This window comes from Plectrocnemia conspersa, unplaced genomic scaffold (genome assembly GCF_051122295.1).
Source record: "Plectrocnemia conspersa isolate PC_06_02 unplaced genomic scaffold, ASM5112229v1 ptg000014l, whole genome shotgun sequence".
In the NCBI taxonomy this organism is placed as follows: Eukaryota; Metazoa; Arthropoda; class Insecta; order Trichoptera; family Polycentropodidae; genus Plectrocnemia; species Plectrocnemia conspersa.
Genome location: NW_028277178.1, coordinates 4223968 through 4246421, shown reverse-complemented (window position 1 = coordinate 4246421; position 22454 = coordinate 4223968). Strand labels below are relative to the sequence as shown.

The window sequence follows — 22454 nt, the reverse complement described above, 5'->3', positions numbered from 1 at the left end:
CAGTAGTTATTTCAAATTATCAGAAATTTATAATGAACCAATTCCATTATATTTTGTATTTTTTTTAATTATTATTCTTATGTTTATATTATTTATAACAGCCATAGTCATAACAACTATTTGTTTACACTAAAAATAATGAATAAAAAAAAATATTTTGTAATTACAGAAATTTAAAAAATTGCTTATATTTCTAATTTTGCAGCTGTGGACTTAAAGTCTCAATGGCTGTTAAAAAATAACTTTTAAATACAAATAATGTTTATTCTAAATATGTCCAAAGCAGCAAGGATAATTAAAAAAGCCTTAGTATTGATTTAAAATTAGAAACACTTAATGCTCTATTATATTTAAAATAAAAATAAACGTTCCTGATATTTTTATGTTTTTTTTTTAAATTTATAACATAACTGTATTTTACGAATATATTCGAATACTCGAATATTTCTTCGTTTATTAACCAATATTTGTAAATATATTATATTTTTTTTCATAATGTTGCTTTAGCAACATAATTTATGATTCATAGTACATTTTTAATTCAGTTAAAGTTGTGTTTTTGACACGAGGTTTTAACCATAAATAAATAAAAATAGGTAAAGGACTATAATTAGGATTCAAGTAAAAATACTTTCTTACAAAATATTATTGTTATTTAACAGAGAAATATTTTGAGAGATATGTGCAATAAAATAATTACTTTGTTCCATAAAACGAATTGTTTGTGCATCCATGTAAGGTAAATCTTTGAAGTTTTCTTCGGAAAAGGATTTGTTGCAGAGAGTTATTCATAAGATGTTTAATGTTCTGATTAATGCTTGCTCGCATATAATCTGTGCAACAGTAATGCACAATCAATTCGTTTTATGGGACAGTTATTTTATATATTGCTCATTTAAATTATCCTCAATTTTAATTACGTATAGTTTACCTCTGTAAGTATTTTCATATAATATTTATTTTTATATTAATCATTAGTTTATTACTATTTTGTAATATTATATAAATTAATAAGTTGAATTATTTATTAATTATATTAAAACTAATGAATGTAATAAGTTTTTTTCAAAGCAAATAAATTGATTTTATCAAATGTATTGCTATGTGTGGTACTATACATTTTATCATATAAAAAATAACTCAGTATTAGTAAATCAGATTTGTGGCAAAATTTTATAAAGTGTAATATTAGCGTAATAATATAAAAAAATACGCGTTACAAGCATTCATAAAAAATGATCGATAAATCGAGTATAACAAAAAAGCAAGAAAAAACTTTATGGCAATTTAATACTTTTTATACTTTAAGAATCCGTAATTATAATCTAAATCCCATAACTTAGCTTTAAAATTATGAAATATGTACTATGTATCATAGTTATAATAATCAATCGTAAAAATGTAATTATAAATGAATTTTGGTTAATTGTTAAAGCCATTAGTTTTATATCATAGATTAGTTTCAAATAGAATCGATACAAAAAAATTAACTTATCAGGAGAATATAAGCGTATGACTTTATATTATATTTATGTATAGCATAAATGTGCAAAATGATCTTTTAAGACATAGCAATATATGTAAAATTAAATTGAATAAAACATAACCATGTTTTTTTTTATAGTTAGATATACTAAATATAATTAGACTATTATTTATTTATATATTAGGGCTATTTTTATAGGACATAGGACAATAGGACAATTTAGTTTTTAGCTATTAATGAAGCTTACTAAAATACTCAACAGGTTAAATAGTATGTCTTTTAACCGGATTGGATATTTTTTCTAGTTCAGTTGTTGCCTTTGCGAGTGTTCTGTCCAACAATGCAAGTGTTTTGCATTTATTGGCAAACTGTTTGTAGCTTATGGAACTCATTGTTATACCGTATCTCTTTCACAATTGAGAGAAATTAAAAAAGGAACGATTTGCTAACAATTATAGCGCCGGATGTATGCTCGAAGAAGCTCAGATATTAAAATCGGATGTCCGACTTCGAAGGCCTTCAAAAACACGCCTAATGAAGCTATAAATAATTTATGAGCCCAATTATTTATATGTTTGATTACGCAATATTAGAGACTGAATAATTTTAAAATGTAACAGACGTTATATCATCACTTCGTGAAATTTTATTAAACCTTGAAAATGTTCAATAATCTGATCAAAGAATTTATCTAACATCTGAGCTAAATTAATGCTTAGTTTAGTTTATAATAGTTTGTATAAAAAAATCAATCATAAGTAAACTTTTGATTGGAAGTCAAACATTACTTTATGGAGTATGGTTTCTGTGTATATGTATATGTAAGTCATTTAAAGTTACGTATACATTGCTAAATATTAAAAAGAGACATATTTTTTGAAATCATATTTTATGCGAAATATTTTTATTAGGCATTAAAATATTCATCATATTTATTTGATAATTAGTCGTGTTTTCTTTGCTGTTCAGTGTTGCCATATAGTGAATTTCTGGTACTTTTGTGGGTGATTTTGAAGGCAACGTTCCGTTCCTTTTATTTCTTGTATGTATAAAAGGGGCTGAATTAAACCAAATAAATTATTTTTATATGGTAAAAATTGACATCTGATAATAATTCTAGAAGTTAAATTTTTTTTATTATATTACGTTAATACTATCAAAATTCGTTTATCGATTAATTGATTACAAAATAGTAAAAGTTTTGCGTTAACTAGTATTTAGAATACGTTGGTAAGCAATATATGTATATTTAATTGCACGTACACACATCGGAATTTGTAAGTTTATTATTTTAAAAACCAGAGTAGAATTAGTATTTTTCAGCGTTACAAATTTGTAATACGCTACATATGTGAGCAAATTTAAATAAGCGTTTATTACGTCATGCTACGCAAAGTTTTGCGAGCGTTAAATTATTATTGTTTTTCATAGTTAAAAAATATAATTTAACCGTAAACCTCTCGGCGCGATTATTACGTACTCTCAACACTGCGTATACATAATTGGTAATCGTTTTCCACATAAAAAATAATAATAATTGTTATTTAATCGCGTTGCTTGTTTATACAACATTCCTTCGGCGATGATCAGATTGAAGTCGGATTCTTCCTCTTTCCCATATGAATATTATAATATTTTTTCAATCGCTTCCTATTTCTTTTTTCATGCGCAATTTGCTGATACGTACATTATCGCATGTCGGGGCAAAGACAAATAATCGCCCCGTATGTTTTCTCATGCCCGAGCAGGAAGAGTTACGAAGCATGTACTCGGCAATCGTAATTGCTGTATGTATTGTCTTCTTTTTTACCGTCTTCTTACTACCATCCGAATGGTCATTATCTGCTACCGTTATCTTCTCAACGATCAACGCTTTGATGCTGGCTGGCCAGAACGAGAGTTCTTGGCACATACAGATAGAATAAGGTTATTATATATTCAAACATATCCCTAATTTATTGTTGATTTAATATCTTTAGAGCACTCTTTATTTATTTTTAAACATATGAGCCTGTGAACGTCATACACTTCTCACGCCTGCTCATTTTTGGCAACTAAACAATTTCTCATAGCCGAATATTTCAGTAACTGTTTCAAAAACAACAGTTTTGGATGATCTCTTTCGTGCCATTAATTTCAGCAGCAGTTTTTTCTTTCACACATAAATATTGTATTTGATTATAATTAAAATTAAATTAAAAATCCATTTTAATAGGCTTTGTATCTTTACTTGTGAGTAATAGTACTCTGCTACGCTAATATAGTTCCTTTTAGAGTACTTAACATCTTCAATATTTCTTGAACATTCAACCATTCTATCGCAGTGAAAACGCTTGATTATCAAAGGTTTATATTAACACTTTTAAAGTACATCTAAACCGTTGTTTTCCTAATATGAGAGAGCACAAAAAAACAATTGTCAAATTCCACGAAAAAAAATTCACGTGAAAAGCAATGAAATCGTGCCGTCGCTCGAATATTTGACTCTTCTTTAAAGCATTTATAATATTATCATTATACTACAGTTTTGGGTTGTATCAATATTCTGTTTTAAAATTATATTTTACTTTTTATTTTACTATCTACAATAGTCTTATGAATATTGTTCCATATTATGTTAACATCCGTGATATCTAAATTCAAGTTACATTTTTGTAATTCGAATCTTAATTAGGTAAAAAAAATTTTTAATCATATCAATATTTTTTTTACCTTAATTTCATTATGTTTTTCTATATAAATACATTCAATAAGATGATCAGTAATTCTTGAAGCTGTTTTCACTATACATTGTACTCTTTTACTATTGGTAAAAACTGTATTTTCGTATAATTTTTTTTTAAAGCGATTTTTATACATTAAAAATAATATTAAGTATATACTAATGCCAAAATTTTTAATTAAAATAATTTCATTATGAACAATTTATCATACAAGGTGGACCATTAGGTTTTTAAATTTTTTTAAATCAATAAAAAAACTACAGGTCATATGATAATAAATGTTTATTTCACTGAAAGAACACAACTGATAAAAATGTGTATTAAAAATAAGGTCATCCAAATGTCCACCATCCCGCCGCTGGCTTTTTTCTAACTGCCACCTAGGTCTTGAAACACGCACGTATGCACATTTCTTTTTTTTTTAGTATCTGCAATCATGGTCACCTCTCCTAATTTTTAAAGATGAATAATATAACTCTTGGTGACATTTTACACAAAGTAGATAAGTTATGGAAGTAGCGTGTTTACTTTGCCACTACTGTTCCCAATATACAACATAGTGTAATCACAATGAAAAATTATCTCTAAAATACCTTCAGGAATATAGTTTAAAATAATCTTATTACTATTTGTTATTTTTCAAAGTTAAGCTGTTTTTTGCGGCATTATATGTTCCTAGGTGTCGTTAATCCATTACAGCTGGGACGTTTGATACGTTTTCAAGATGATCAGCCAAATGGCTGATGACCGGCCTCCCGTCACGGATCGACTCCTCGTATCCGTCTCCACCGGCTGGGAACTTTGTAATTAAGCCGAGACGCAAATTACTATTTAAATTGCCAAAACGCTCGGCGGCGATAAACATGGATCGTCTCGTTACAATATGATTTCCGACCAACAGCATTTTTGTTGATGGGTGATTGGACCTTAAAATCGTATGTTGACCTTACTGAAAGATTGTAGATTCGATCCGTTAAGATTTATTAGGGATATAAATATGTATAAAGATTTGAGACGGTAAATATAAAATGGATTTGCCATTCAAGTTCAGCCTTTCATTGATAAAATCACCAGAATGTTATTTAATGGGGAGTTGGTGGGAATTTTAATGAAATTGAAATACCATTGACTGGTAAAGCTTTAACTTCCGTCCCCCTGAAAAATCCCTGATTCAAAACCAAAAATTCTCAGGTTATCCCTCAAAAAAATCTGTTCCGAAAATTTTTTTTAAAGAAGTCATTTCAGTGAAATTATATCGGGATACATTTTTACCGATAGATATATATTTTTACCAGTAAAAATATAATTAATCTGGCTGGTGCTAGTAAAAGTATATTATTTAAATATTTTTATAAGTAGTAATATATACATTTACATATTTATCACTATTTATTTATATGTGATGTATAAATGTTACAGTGAATGTGTATTTTTCCGTGAAGTTCTATTTTCATTAGTGAAGTCTCAATACATTTTTACCAGTAGATATGTATTTTTACTAGCAAAAATATATTTAACTGATAGGCGCTAGTGAAATTATATGCTTCTCTAAATGTCTATGAAGCTCAATTTGATAGTTGCGAAACGTCTATTTGCTGTTCAAACCCAAACCTAACCTGATGAAGGTTCTAAAACTAATAACTCATCTCTCAGGTGAATATGTACAGACAGACATCGCATCTCACATTGCTCCATAGTTTGTCTGCATTTCGATATTATACTATGTTTTAAAAATATGATAGCTATCCTTACCGACATTGTTATGGACTTCTAATATAAAAGAGCTGATCAAAGTATATTCAAACCGAATTTTGGTCAATAGGAGGGCGCAAAAATAATTATCACTTCTCAGAAGTTAAAAATTTATGGCAAAAGCAATAAAATCGTGGGAACGCTCGTTACCGAGCTTGACGGCGACGGCACGATTTTATTGCGTTTGACGTGGATTTTTGACTTCTGAGAAGGGATAATTGTATTTTGCGCTCTCCAATTGGTCAAGCTTCATTAGTCGTAATATTGTTACAAAAATCTTAATATAAAATGTTATAGCTTCTGACATAAATTCTAAACAGGGAAGTAATTGGGGGGGGGGGGTAATGTATGCGCATTTTCCTAAAGAGCAAAGGCGTCGGAATTGTTATGTGCCTATATTTTATGTATTTAGTATTTTTGTCTGAGATTATCGTGGTGGAAAACATTGCTCTTTCCATTTTATTAAATATGGCCATTTTACAGGAAATACTAGGGTTTAATTATCTATTATATTGATAATATTTTTCGAAATATATTTTATAGTTTGATTTTCAAAGTCTTTACTACATTGCCTTGATATTTTTCTCACAATATATTTTTTTGGGGGTTTAAACTATCGCTTTTTTAATTATTGACCTGTTTTTGTATATATGTAGATATTATATTATATGCGGCAATTTCGATTGATCAGTCGACCGCGAATCTGTTTGTAGTCGCCCGCGTTTTGGTATGAGATACAGTGGCGTAGCCAGGATTTTGTCAAGAAAAAAAGGCAAGATAATTTTTGTTATTTATATTTATTTAACTCTATTTAATTAAAAATGCCGCAAAGGGAGAGGGGGATCCAGACCCCCCCTTCGCTACGCCACTGATGAGATACGTCGTATCTTGCACTAAAACGTTTGTTTAAACAATTATGTTGTATGAATCTAAAAAATAAATAAAAAATGTAGATTTTATATACATTTATCTACAGACACAAAACTATGATATATTAGCATTTATTAATCGCATTTGTATAATGCTGAAAATTTTTCTCTTGCTATAAATTAATAACAATGGGCTATAATGTGATCTATTAATGATTATAGATTTTTTTGCGATTACCGATTAGGCATATTAATTAAATCATTCTGTAAATAATTATTAAAATAATTTTTTTAATCGTTTTATTAATTAAAACTCAATTTTTATTATCATAATAAACGTGTTAATCCATTAATAACGCATTTGAGTGAATAGACACATTCAGCGTAAATTAAACATATTTTTAGTCACTGTAGTTGCAATACTTCCTTTTTTAAACCATATAACATGGTTCAAAAATCAGTGTAATAATAATATTTTTGTCCATTGCTAATTTTTAATTTGAGTTTTAGGACTAGGATAGGTTATAACTTATGCATAAACACTATATGTTTTTGTTGCTAATAACATTTTAACGACTTCACATAATTCGTTATTCAGCAGAGCGATAATATCAATAATAGTAAAATTGTACACAAAACTAAGTGCATTGTAAAGAAGATTTATTTGAATATTATTTGGTTCCGAGAAGCCCTTTGGTGTGGTAAAGTTTGTCAAAAGAAATATCAGTTTAGAACTTAGTTTTTAGTAATAGTAATACCTTTGATTGTTATATCGTCATAAATAATCATATTAAAACGAATTTTAATAGTTAAAGGTAGTAAAAATAAAAAATATATGCAAAACTATTTTAACTTTTATTCTTGAATTAATACTAAAATATTATATTTATAAATAAAGTATTTTTTAAATATTCTACATTTAATAAATGTTATTCTAAAATATAATTTTATTACAAAGTTAATCTTTACAGAGCAATTCATATTTCATACAATTTAAAATTGTACAATTTTTATCAAATGACATTTTACAATTGTTGTAAAAAGATTGACGTAATATCTCCCAAATATTAAATCGGACATAAAATAAATAAAATGTATAAAATATCTTACATTATTCGACAGTCATGTCCGAGTTAATTTGGAAACTTGTATTTTGTGAATTTTCATTTAAAAAATCAATAAATATCTCGAGAAGCCTTTTTTGTTAAAAAATAAGTTTGTACGAATATTATTTAATATTTTAAAATGGCTGCATATAAAAGGGTGGGTCCGTGATAGAAGTTATTAAGTAATTTAAAAAAAAAATATAGAGTCATTGTTAATACAATAGAACAAATTTATTGAAAAAATATACAATACTATTACAAAATTTTCTTGTTTTCATTTTATACTAATCTATGTATAAGAATTAAACCAATTTTACTAAACTTAACCTAATTTGAGAATATTACAATAGAAAACAATCTATGTTATTGATTATTTTATTTTTATCTAAATAACTCTTTTGACACTGATGTTAAAATACTAGTTTTATAGATCTGCATTTTCTTTACAAAGAAGCGTTACATATGCATCATATTTTGTACATATCCTATCAATAAATCTAGTGTATCAAAACAATATCTATTTTTATAAATATTTTTACATATTTTCCACAGAAAACTCATATCTGGGCATTTGAATCGATCTTTTAATTACCTCTTACTCCGAGTACATCAATCTTTACGCTCAAACAGGCAAACGTTCGTTCGCCTTTTTATTAGTTAATAATAACGCATCGATGCGTTGATTTGAGGCAATTTTTCAGTGAATTATGAATGATTCACTGGCAGGGAAGTAGCTGTAAACGAGGAAGCCGTTAAAATGAAACAAACTCGGTTCGTTTGGCAAACGGTTCCGTTGCGCTAAGAGATCACGAATGAACCGAACAATATTAGGCTTAGCGACTGCCAACTGGCGGTTTGAGAATCAGAAACCAATCTATTGATTAATAGTAACCATTTGAGGTATTACTAATTGCATATTTCAATAAAATTTATATAATATAGGCAGTAAAGCTTCAAACATGCTGGGAATTGCTCTCAGTTTTCTCATTAAGTAAGAAGTTCAATGGTGTCGAATAGAATCATATCAAAGGTAGTACCCTGTATAATTGATAAATAATACAACTGTGATACAATTCAAAAGAGATTTGGTATATGAATAAATGTCTTTAAAACAGTGGCTTTATTTGCAGATTTTATTTTATTCTCATTCCTCAGATAGAATTTGTAAAACAGTTTTTTGCAAAGATATATTTTGCTATTTTTAACGTGTGTTATAAAAAAATAATACAGCTGTTTCTGATATAGCTTGTATTAAGCTACAGATGTGTGTAAATTTCACCTATTCTTATTTCTCATGAAATGCATGTAATATGTATATATTAATTTTCAGAAGCGAATCAACGTTAGGTCTATCTATACCGAAAAATAGTCTCATAAATAAAAATAAAATTAAAGATGCAATCCTTCAATGTAATAAGAATGTAGTTTAAAATTGTATCTAAAGTTTCAAATTGCTAGCACGACAAACGTTCACGGTGTGAGAACTTCTTGAAGATCCAATAAGTTTACTCGTTGTAGCATAATAATCTTCACGAACCATTAGTTCTTTTACCGCAAGTTCATTCAAATCGTTAACTCGTTATGGTGGATTGCAATAATATTAACGGACCATCTACATTTTCCATTATGTGAGCGATTTTTTAGAATACATTATTAACAACTAAGTGTAGCAATTTGTGTACCAGTTTGATCCAATTAAAGTACCTGTAATTTATTTAACAATACTTATGCAAAATAATCCCCGTTTATTATATTATAATATACAATAAATTAAATTTTATAAAAAAACATGAGACAAGGCGTATTAAAACTAATTTTAATTCGATAGTTGCGTTTCACTTAAAATGTAAAAAAAATAGATACGTTTATAAAATATATTCTTTATTTATTTACCTTATTTTCCAATAGTTTAATTTTTCGGTAACTGCTTAATAAATAACAGTTCTAGACATTGATCATAAATTTTAGCAAAAGCTATCAAAACTTATAATTTGGTTTAATTTTTTTAATGACAATGGATGACCTTCCATTCATGTATTCATCGCAAATATGACCTTACTGTAAATTAACGTACACCTTGTATATTTTTAAACTTTAGTTAAAAAGCTTTAAATCATTTTAAACTGAATATTAGGAAATACAAACCCGATATACGGAATAAGAAGCTACTAATTTTGGTTTTGCTGATTTTTCATAGTGATCTTTTTAATATTATAGTTTAATACTATTATTAAAATTAACTTGCATTCCTTTAAAGTTTAATTTGTGTCTGAAAGATCCAAATTATTGAGGATTTTGTAATTCTAATTAAGATTTACTAGATTTTCCTAATCTCGCGGATAAAAAACTATAGCTAATTCGAGTCATGATAATAAGCCTTTATAATAGTTTATAAATAATTTAGTAGATGTAACTGATTTACAGTCTTTAATTTCAGTCTGGTGTCGCCCTACTTGCATGGTAGTTATTGATTATGTACCCCATTGTAACGAATTGGGCTAACGTCTGTCATGTTGCAACGTAAGATTTTTACAATAAATAAATCAGATGTTTTAGTTGCAAATAATCAATAGTAAAATTCAATCTGTTTTCAACTTTGGGGTGTGACTTTGTAGCCAGTAAGACGCAGATGAAAACTAGTGAGAATTTTATTAGATTATATTACATATTGCGGCAGACTATGATCCTCCGAGTAGTGGTGGAGAAGCTGGCGCATGTCCGTGTAAGATCTTAAGATCTTGCAGCGACTGATGTGTGCATAGGTTTATCCCTCTCTGCTGCGGTGCTCGTGTGGATGTGGGCATCTGTCGGAGTCTGCCAGGTGACTGCTGGTGTCTTATAGTCTCTTCCGGAGTCTGCCCTCTCCTCATTGGAGTCCAGGCTTAAGTAATCAGGGCTGCAAAGCTTGCTGACCAATCATGGAGCGATCATCCAGTCAATTGTTGCACTCGCTTTTTAGAACAATGAAATAAGTACAGGCGGCCCTCGACTTTCGCACATAATTGGTTCCTGAAAATGTGTGCGAATGTTGAATGTACGAAAGTAGAGGGAAGTAAAAAAAATTGAAATTGTGTGTATTTTAAAATATTTATTTATCAAGTAAATATAATATGTTTAAGAGGCGTTTAAGAGATACGTTTAAGTGGGGTTTGCGAGTGTTTCCTTTGAAAAGTTATCAAGAGTTAACTGTTTTCCACTATTCTTTTTCTTTTCTTCATATAGTATTTTATAACATGCTATGTTTTTATTGATCGCCCCACGCACTTGAGATATGCGTTCTCCATTGGGATCACAATCTTCCATAATATTTAAAAATTTGTCAAGGTGCGTGAAGGCTTCGTTCATATTTATCATTGCTAAAGAGTCTTCCAAAATAAAACTGTCTCATCTACATTACATATTTGGCTAGAGGAATATTCTCCATCTTCAATAATTTTGGATAATTAGGAAATAAAGTTTTTTGCAGCATCTTTATCCGCATCAGCCGATTCTCCAGTAAATTTAATATTATGAAAAGAATACCTCATTTTAAAATTGTAAAACCAACCATTACTTGCTTGAAAAACCGTGCTAAAATATTTTTTTTATCTATCCTTCCAATCTTTGTGCAAACTAAGAGCTTTTGCTTGAATAATTGAAATACTCAGAGGGTTCTCTTTTTGATCTTGATCATCGATCTACGATGACGAAGATTTTCCATTTCATCCATGTTTTTTTGGAAACATATCATTAAAGATTGTGGAAATATATCTTTATTTTCCACAATTTTGAACGTATTCTTTAATTGTATTTTTATTTTTCAAAATTGAACGTATTGTAGACCTGTTTGTATCATACGAACGTCCGATTGAAGCAAAAAATTCACCGCTATCAGAACGTTTTTTTAAAAAAATATTAAATTTATCTTTTTTTTAATGTGCGAAATAGCGAATTGTGCGAAAGTCGAACGCTCGAGGGCCACCTGTATACGCCTTTAGAGAGTGACATTTGCTTGCTGGATATCTCCTAGGTCGAATTGCGCAACGGGTATGTTGTGCTCTTCCGGTGATATATTGTTTTCGGTGACCGTTTCTCAATAAAAAAATGTTCATTTAATGCACCGGAGAATCCTTGCGTGTTATTTATGTGGAACCCTTCAGTCCTAGTCGTAGCTAGAGCCTTTGTGTGATTGTCTAGTTTATCCTTATTGATAAATAATCACTTTTGGTCAAAGTAATTTGATTGAGTTTTAAGAATAAGATCCTCATAAACGAGTGCTCTGTGTGGTCCCCACAAACTTATAGTCAAAGAAATTAAATCAAAGAAAGACATGGGAAGTAAATTGATTGACCAGTATATGTTTCAAGGAAGGCTACAAGAAGAAATATAATATATTGTAGTATAAAAGCTATGGATCTTGAAAGACAAAAAGAAACTGTTTTATTGTAAAGAAGCATCACATCATATGTTTCAAGCTAAACGAGCTTTTTTAGCGATCTAAATAATAAATCGGCTAAGTTATACTTTCCATATCTTCCTCTTTCTTTGCTTACATTTTCAGAAATATTTCTGTTATTAATTGATATGTTTTCTGCGTGTGATTGTAAGGCAATTAAACTTTTATGGCTGAGCAAAACAAATTAAAAAATAATATAAAATTACTTTGTGAAGTTAAATACATAAATATGTCATTTTAATCCAAAACTTTTTAAGTCATTAAAATGACTTTTTTTAAGTGGTAACAAATTCGTAGTTCTGCATGTGCTGTGTTGGTTGTTAATAAATTATATAATAGAATATTAAAAAATATCTGATTTTAAAAAGTTTATCGATTTTTTGAGTAGGAATATTATTAATGTTTATTATAAATAAGAACGGCCCTTGCAAACTGCCTTGCAGTACTCGCGTTTCTGCAGAACATAACCTGAGACTTGATATAATAAATATTTATATTAAACCGAATAATGGATGCTCGGTTGTAGCGTCATATTAAAGAAAGTGAATATATATGTACATTAAACTTTAAAAATTCATTTATCATGGATTAACGTCTATTTATTTTTTGACTAAAAATGACAGTCGTACGCGGTGAAAATAGATTCGCCTTCACACATGAGAAAAAACGAGTAAAAGTAGACGTCGTGAACGCAATAAAAGAAAGTTCCCAACGTAGCCATTGTCTTCGCATATAATTACGCTGGCGCACGCGAATTAAAAGCGAATATATGCCCCCAGAGTCGGTGAACTTTTTGCCACTCAAGTGATGGTAGTTTTTTATCCATCAAATAATAAATAATAATAACCAACGAGCCGGATGAGCGTTGGAAAGTTACGGTTTATTGTCTTTGTTACTTTTTATAAAATATACTAATAGTTTATTCATTTTTTATTATAATTATCTACCGTACACCTAAATTGCTTCTTTGGAATTTTAGCTATTTCATCTTATCAAAATCATAGGGCAAAAATCTTCATTAGTTATAAATATATGTATGCTTATGTATGAATGATAGTCAATCTAACTTCAATTAACATATTTTAAATACAATAGATAAAAACAATATTCATTATTGAATTAGGAATTGCAATAATACAGGAATTTTCAATATCGGTATTACCAAGATTGACACTGTCAATACCGGTATTGCGCGATATTAAAATGATTATTATTATTTTAATTAATTGGTAATAAGACCCTATGTGTCCATGCTTAGTGATTAGCAAAACCCAAACATTCGAATACCCTGGCAATTATTGTTTCGATATATACAAACATGTAGGAAATCCGTTACAGTATGATTAAGATGTGGTTAATTTATATAATATTATTTTATTCACTATAACTATAATAATTTTTAAGAATGAAATCTGAAATTTATTTAATTTTTGTTCATTTGCATTTTTGCAAATATAGTTATAAAAAAGTATTTTTTACTAATTTTAATGCCTGCAAAGGACGGAGAATATAGTGGGTTACTTCGGTCGAGTTCGGTTCTGCACGCTTTAAAATCTCTCGGAAGTTGTCCGAGGTTACCGAGAACGAGAGGCAAAGTGGGAGTAATTCAGTCGACTTGGCCAGCTTCGAGCGCTTCCGAACATTGTCGGCAAACGGACTGAAGTCAAAGGAACCGAAGTCGGAGCTGCTCTTTCGAGCGCGAGCGATGAGATACTTCCCCTTTCGCTCTCTCGCGTGTTAAGTGATGAGAGTGAGAGATAATGATATGGTTTTTCGCAAACTGAAATAGAACGAGTAACTCGGTTCAATTTCAGTATGCGCGTAGGCGTCCTATGGTCAACACGCATGTCAAGCGTTGCATCGTGGTCACGTGGTCAAGTTATAATACCACATGCTTATCGGGGACTTCAACAGACTCTTACTGACATCTTTGAATATTTTAGGGCACCAAAAGGTTTAATTATATTTTTGATAGTATATTATTCTAACAGATATCGTTGCTATATTTTTTTTCATATAAAATTAAATAATTAAAAAATAATTAGTGGTACTTGATTTTATTAAGAAAAAAATCGTTTCGAATATCCTTATGTATTTTCCTAGATTGGTTTATATGAATGTCACACCGTAACGAATTCTTATTTAGAATCGATGGCGACAAATTCTAGTATAGTCACAGATGTGGTGTTCGTATTCTGAAGTATCATTTTTATGGCATATGGCATTTTGCAAAAGCCGACAAAGATTTTGCGTAAATTGAATATTTACGACCGAAAAGTTTTCACTGCTATTGTATTGGTGAGTGCCCACACAAACTTAATAAAATGACAATTTAAAATTTGCGATTATTTGGCACATTTGTCGATCGCGCGCAAATATGCCAGCTGTACGTGACAAAAGCCGCCGTCCGGACGGACGGCATATGAAATTTGTGGCAGTGTGGTCGCTTACTCGGCCGACTCAGTTGTAACTTCGGTTCGGACAACTTCCAGATAGTGTAGTGCAGGCATTAATAAAATGCTTTTTTCTTAACCGCGTAAATCGAGGGATAAGTTTATATAAGCGTATGTTTGAATTGATGTATTGTTTAAGTAAGAAGCATTGGGGAAGCCTGGCAAGTCATAATAGTCAGACTTGTAATAAAAAATAAATAAAATAAAATATAAGCTTTGATTTTAATCCTAGGGATTGAAAACATATTGTGATCCACTAATATAATCCATCGATCACAGTTGATTATTTTGTAGATTACCTTAATTACTACTTTTCTAAACACATACAAAAACATTTTCTCACATAAAGAGCTTTTAATATATTAATTAAAATTTCACATTGCTAGCAATACAAAATTATAATTAAGCATTAAGTATACATACACTATTATTATAAACAACCAACTTTCATTAATTATCCAATTTATTCGCTTAATAAAACATATTCAGTTCACGTTGTATTATATATTAACAAAACAATAAACATCAATATATTCATTAACCGTAATTAATTATAAACATCGCAGTAATAACACGAACAGTACCGAGAACTAACGGTTAAATACTTGAAGCTATTATTAATGCGAAGTATGCATCATAATTTGTTTATGCATATTATATATGCATTAATATTTGATAATAGATCTTTGAATTACCAATATGTACCTACATTAATATATCACCTAACGGTTAAAATATTGAGATTAAAAAAAGAGATTCATTGACCTCCGACATAAACAGTATTAAAAAATTGGTTGTGAGTTTAGATTGATGTGTTACAAGAGGTAAGAATGGGTCCATGAAATTCCTTGGTCTTGGTGATTATCCCACATTTTTATTCTAAAAGCGAGGGAAAGGGAGACGGAGAGATGGAGAAGAGCATCCATAAGATTAATGTAATTTAATGTAACTCGCATTCCAACAGGTAATACGTATTACGAAGAGCGGTCAGATTATGCGTAAGGAAAATTGTCATCTTCGTGTAGGGTGACCACAATTTAATGTTATACATGAATGCGGTTTTAAATTGATTTTATGTTGCTCTATCTCTACGATCGTATTACTAGATATAATTGATAATTATATAATGATAAATGTGTAGATAAATATTAATGATCATTAATGACACTTCACGTTTGATTTATAAGTTACAATTATGTAAGTCTTGTTTAGTTTTTATCCATCGCATTTAACATCGATATTAGTGCTCTTATATACTCTTCAGATTTGGGGCAGTTGAACTGCCCCAATCTGGCTTATCTCAATAATTTGAGGGCGGAAACAGATTATTTGTTAATGTCTAGTGAAGATTTTTTTAGGCAGTATATGCGCGAAGGGGGTTCAATAATTCGATTTTTATTTACGATTTGATTATTAAACTTAATGATACCGTTTAATGTATCCGTCCGATAATATTCGAAACATTTTTTGTTTACACCGACGAGAAAAAATATATGGGGAAGCATATAGTTTTTAAAGACCCTTTTAGCAAGTATTTTGCAATTAAATCCGTCACAATGATTATGGATGGTCCTGAATTTTTTTCTATAAAGAGGATAATATTATGTATACTATATAAAATTATTCGCCGATTTTTCTTCTAGTATAATTTTTTTTAATTTTCTGCATAATTTTGCATTATTTAACACAAAATATTTTATTAGCACCTTTTATAATAATTCTAATAAATTATGATACATATGAATTTACTTATATATTTGATACATTTATAGCTAAGTTTTGCGATAAATGGAATATTATTTATTATTATTGGGTTACTTAATTTATCGTGCCTTCTGCACCAAATTTCATGACAATTTTTAATATGTGTGCATATGTCATAAATACTATTATTATTCAGTATTGTAGCTGTAACTATAAAGTATGGTTACAATGTGCTACACATAACGGTGGAAAGAAACTATGAGAGTTTATCGATTGAGCGGTTAAAAGCTTGTCATGGCGGTTAATTTATATGGTTACTTTTTTATCAAAAAGGTTCAACTCCAAAATTGACGGCACCGTTTGATAACCCGGCGATGGTAACAAATTGTGATGTGGATAACGTTGAATTTATCGGATCGTTATTTAATTTTCAGATACAATTTAGATAAGAGCTACCGTTAAAAAATAACCCCTGGTTAAATACCAACATCTCGGTCGATGATATTACATATACATATATCTATATATTGGTTCACATGCAGGCGTTCGGAATGAAATTATTTTCCATCGGTTTCCGTTTCCTCCTCTTTATGGGAGGTCATACTAGTCTCAAGATAACCAGCTTTATTATCATAATACATAGTGGAATTATATTACATGTACGGATATATGGGAGCCTGTGGATTTTACTGTGAAGAATCGGCCCGTAACACGTCATATACATTGTGCTTGATTTATACAACAGGTTTTTCACATCATCCACTAGATTAAAATGCTAATCGTGGATCAGCTCATACTAATCCGGAATGATATAGTATACACAGGAGCATAGAACAGATTTATGGTACTCTGTATAATTACGTTGAATCTTTCCTTTTTAGGCAATAAATTATTAAATGACTGACGTGACTTAAAAGTTCTTTTTCCTCTGAAAATATTCCTAATTATTATTTTTTATTTAATAATAATTAAATACGTATTATCATATATTTTTTCTTTTATTTCACAATCTGTTTTTTGACAATGAGTGATTTTTGTAATTATTTTTTATTCTTTGGTTAATAAGAAGAAGAGAAATACCCAGTGGAATCTTCCTTTACTTGTCTTAATAATTTTTAATAGTGATTTAGTTTTGTTATTAATGTTAGCTTACATGATATATCTTAAATATATGTTATTAGGTTAATTAATTAGTAGAGATTGTTACAATATATTTAGATGCTTTAGTCTACGTTATTTACGTGTACTGCCACTTATTAGCTCCTTAACTAGTCTATTAGGGTATACTTTTAGTAATTTTATATAGTTTTCTCACATATTTTTTATCACACTTTTGTACTTGCAGTCAGTGGCAATGTACTCGTATGGAATATACCAAGGAGCGTTATCTGGTATATGTACCATTTTGTTTTGGAACTTTTATATAATATTTGACCAGGAGAATGCACACCAAACATAAATCTGCAGACTTGCATCATACAAAGTATTTTATTTTCTAATGATAATTTTGATTTACAGCCTGTTAACCAATACAAGTTACGAAGCCAGAGTTCCAGTTGCTTCCTCTTGTTCTAAATATGAGTTCTTAAAGTCAAACATATGTCAAATAGAATCCCTAGATATTTTGCACTGGTTGATCTTTGCTCCTACATTTACAGAGCCATTTTTGTATGTTGGTTAAATGTTCTTGAAATCTCTTTGCTTCTACTTTCGGCTCCCCATATGATACCATGATTGTTGTATTATCTGCAAAAGTTGCTATTCTTCTGTCCTTCGCAGTTGGTAAGTCCACTGTGAATAACAGAAACAGTACTGGTCCCAAAACAATTCCTTGTGGCACACCTAAAAAAATCGAGTACAAATTCGTGATGGAGTCTCTAAGCATGACTTGAAAGTGATCGCTCAGATAAGAATATCATAACAAAAAAATATACATAAAAATTAAAAATGCCAATCAAAATAATAAATATTATTAATTTTCAATTAATTTATGCTGGCAATAAAACAAATGTATTATATATGTAAGACTTTTAAAGATTTTTTTAAATTTTATCTTGATATTTAAAAAAAAAAAAATTAACAATAAAATATAATATATATTTATATCGATAACCCTAAGTATGAATTGACAAACAACTCTTCAGCGAATGTTATTTTATAATGCTACTTTTCTCTCACCATTCTATTATATATATATATACACAAAGCAAGTACATAATCGTTAAAAAACTTCACAGGAAAAAGTCACTAAAAGCAACTCTGAAAAATATCTGAAAATAAATTCAATGATATAATACTTAAGCAGATGATCTGTTATTACTTTTGACTGTGAAAGTAACAGGAGATAAAAAAATAACAAGATAAGCCTAGAAGAGCTTACTGTGGATTAAAGTAAATTATAGTTTTTGTTCTACCCGTAATTACAGAGTTATACAATTTACATTTATTTGTAAAATTTAGTTAAATTAAAGTAAAATTATCTTAACGATTTAAATTAATAAGAGTTTCAATTACATTTTAGAAAACCGTTAAAATATTATCTTTAGGATTAAGATTATTTTAAATAAGAATTTATTGTTTTAATATTTAATGCCAATAATTAAATCATTATATTATAAATATAATTATTTTTAAAAATAATTTGCTTTTTCAAAAATTGTCGATTTTTACGTATATTCCTAATTCTATTCCTAATACTATATAATAAACATATTTCTCCGTTTTTAATTTTATTCAGCGCTTTCATTTATTGGTTATTGGTTAAAGTAGATGGTTAAAAATGGTTGCTGAATATTTGTTTAATAGTATTGTAATAAGATTTTTAAGATGAAGGGATGTGACAAAATAGACATTAGAAAAGGCCGGTAACAGTTTATTAAAAAGTTGTATAATATTATTTCGTAAAAACATTTTACGTAGAGATTTTGACACAAAAATCATTGCAGTGGCGTAGCTAGGGTATGTGCCACCCAAGACCCCCCCCCCCCAATACATTTTTTGCAGGGTCATAAAATCTGCATTTCTTAAAATAATAAATTGGTTATTATTAAGCTCTTGTTATTCGTGGATTTATATATGTTTTAGTGCATTCAGGGTTAAGAACCACACTAGACGATCCCATCGCGAATATGCCGCCCCCAAGCAAGTGCCGCCCGGGGCGGCCCGCCCACCCATAGCTACGCCACTGAACATTGGGTTTCAAATTTAAATGAATTTAATTTATATGTGTATATTATTTATCATAAAAATTACTTAAAATATGATTAATATGTATTAACAATATAGACCATATATAAAATAAGTAGACTTTGTAGTTAAATGATAGATCAGGAATTAAATTAAATATTTTTAATTCATTATTACATTGATATTTTTAGATTATTTACTGTTAGCTAGGGTATTTCGAAAATACAGAAAATATTTTAAAACATTTTATTTTTTCATATACTTATAACACAATTTATTTATTTTTCAAAAACCCAATATTGCGAGGCTTATAACTTTTTTTTTAATTCCGACTTGTTTCTATAAACACACTACATAACGCTTATCAACATATTTATTTTCTTCAGTGATATCGAATGCTCTTATATTATTTTCTTTACCATGAACGTAACTTATTCCCACAATTTTATCTATCTAATTTTCATCAATAAAAAGGCTAATTTTGAACACATATCGTTACTACAATTGATGCTTGTAAAACTGCTTAAGTCACGCAGATCTTAGCCAAACATAAATTTTGCTAATTTATTTATTTTAACTAGCATCTTTACTCTCCGAATATCCGTTAAATAGTAAATAAAACCTGCTGTTTGTTTTGCTGCTTCGAAATACCGCAGAATTCGAATGAGATTATTCATACAAATTTCGCACACATTTTCGCATACGTTAATGTACTCTCATCCATAAAAAAACTCATAAAGCCGTCTGCGTGTGAACCGCGAAAAAAGCTGTTTTATAGCGTCTCGTATTTATTATGGCAAACTTGTATGAATGGATTGCATAACGGGAAGTTCCCTTCTTCGCCTTCCCAGCGCCGCGTTTATATTCATTCTATTTTTTCTTTTTCTTCTACGCTTTTGCCGCTCACTTGTGCACAGAAAACGGATACAGTTAAAACCGGATAAGAATCGCCGGTTAACGTTGATAAAGACGTTACAACATGCCGGATGATGGAAGCGCTGACCCGAACAATTCGGTAATTGTTACGCGAAATTTCTTGTCCTTGGCTGATAGGTGTCTAGGCTAGATCGACGGATGTGATATTATAGCATATTAGCCAAATTACATTTTTTGTGCTTTTTGGATTGGACTAATTGTGGTTTAACAGGCGCTATCTCGTTTGAGCGGCTGAAATAATGTATATCACACAGCTATAATCGTACATAAGTAGCAAGCGAAATAAGTATCGTAATCCTTTGATAAATCAGCGAAAAGCTAACCTAATTAGTATTATAAATTAGCGTATCTCGATTAATCTCACCGATGCAATAAATTTTATATTGCTACAATATTTTGAGATTGTGAAGGTTTCGATGAAATTTCATTTGAATTCAGCTTCCAGGTTCAAAGTTTCGAAGTGGGTTTGAAGGCTTCTTTATAAAGTCTTTCGGTAACTCCAGCTTCCAAATATACTAATAAACTTTATTGACACGACATAAAATACCTTGAATCGCTACGAGCTAGCTGTGGCTCTGTTGAATCAATATTATCAGTGACCTTACACGCCGAATGGTACAAAATACTAACAAATACCAATACACATAAGCTCGTATATAAAGAAATTATTTAAAATATATTAAAATATTCGCGATGAACCAACATAATGGCTTATTCGTAACAATTAAATATTAAAAGTTTATAAAATAAGATTATTTTTAGAAAACAATTTATTAATAAAATATCGCTCTATTTCAATCTTGGCATTTTTTTAACAAAGATGCTCATTAAGTTACTGGAAGTTGTCCGAACCGAAGTTACAACTGAAGTCGGCCGAAAACTTCGACTTCGAGTAAGCGACCACACTGCCACAAATTTCATATGTCGTCGGTAAACGACGTCCGGACGGCGGCTACTTACGTACAGCTGGCATATTTACGCGCGATCGAAAAATTTTTAAATTGTCATTTTATTAAGTTTGTGTGGCCACTCACCAATACAATATCAGTGAAAACTTTTCGGTCGTAAATATTTAATTTACGCAAAATCTTTGTCGGCTTTTGCAAAATGCCATAAGGCATAAAAACGATACTTCAGAATATGAACACCACATCTGTGACTATCCTAGAATTTGTCGCCATCGATTCTAAATAAGAATTCGTTATGGTGTGACATTTATATAAACCGATCTAGGAAAATACATAAGGATATTCGAAACGATTTTTTTTAACAAAATCAAGTACCACTAATTATTTTTTAATTATTTAATTTTATATGAAAAAAAATATAGCAACGATATCTGTTAGAATAATATACTATCAAAAATATAATTAAACCTTTTGGTGCCCTAAAATATTCAAAGATGTCAGTAAGAGTCTGTTGAAGTCTCCGATAAGCATGTGGTATTATAACTTGACCCCGTGACTACGATGCAGCGCTCGACATACGTGTTGACCATAGGACGCCTACGCGCATACTGAAATTGAACCGAGTTACTCGTTCTATCTCAGTTTGCGAAAAAGTTTGAGTTGCGCTTTTGATATTTTATTAAAGAAAATAAGAATTTAAGCTTAAAATTACACATACTGCGCAAAAAAATATTTTTCGCTTTTGTAAGTGGTAAGTGGTCTGAATGTGGGATAATTGTTTTAGCGCTCTCCTGTTGACCAAAATTTGGTTTTAAAATACTCTGATCAGCCCTCTTATATTAGAAGTCCATAGTAATATCATTAAGGATAGCTATCATATTTTTAAAACTTAGTGT

The 22454-nt window shown here is 29.6% G+C and overlaps 1 protein-coding gene across 1 annotated transcript in view; it reads left to right on the top strand.

Moving 5' to 3' along the window:
- cyr (cypher) overlaps positions 1-22454 on the top strand; it is a 33892-nt gene that overhangs the window by 672 nt on the left and 10766 nt on the right. The gene's annotated exons all lie outside the window — the stretch shown is intronic.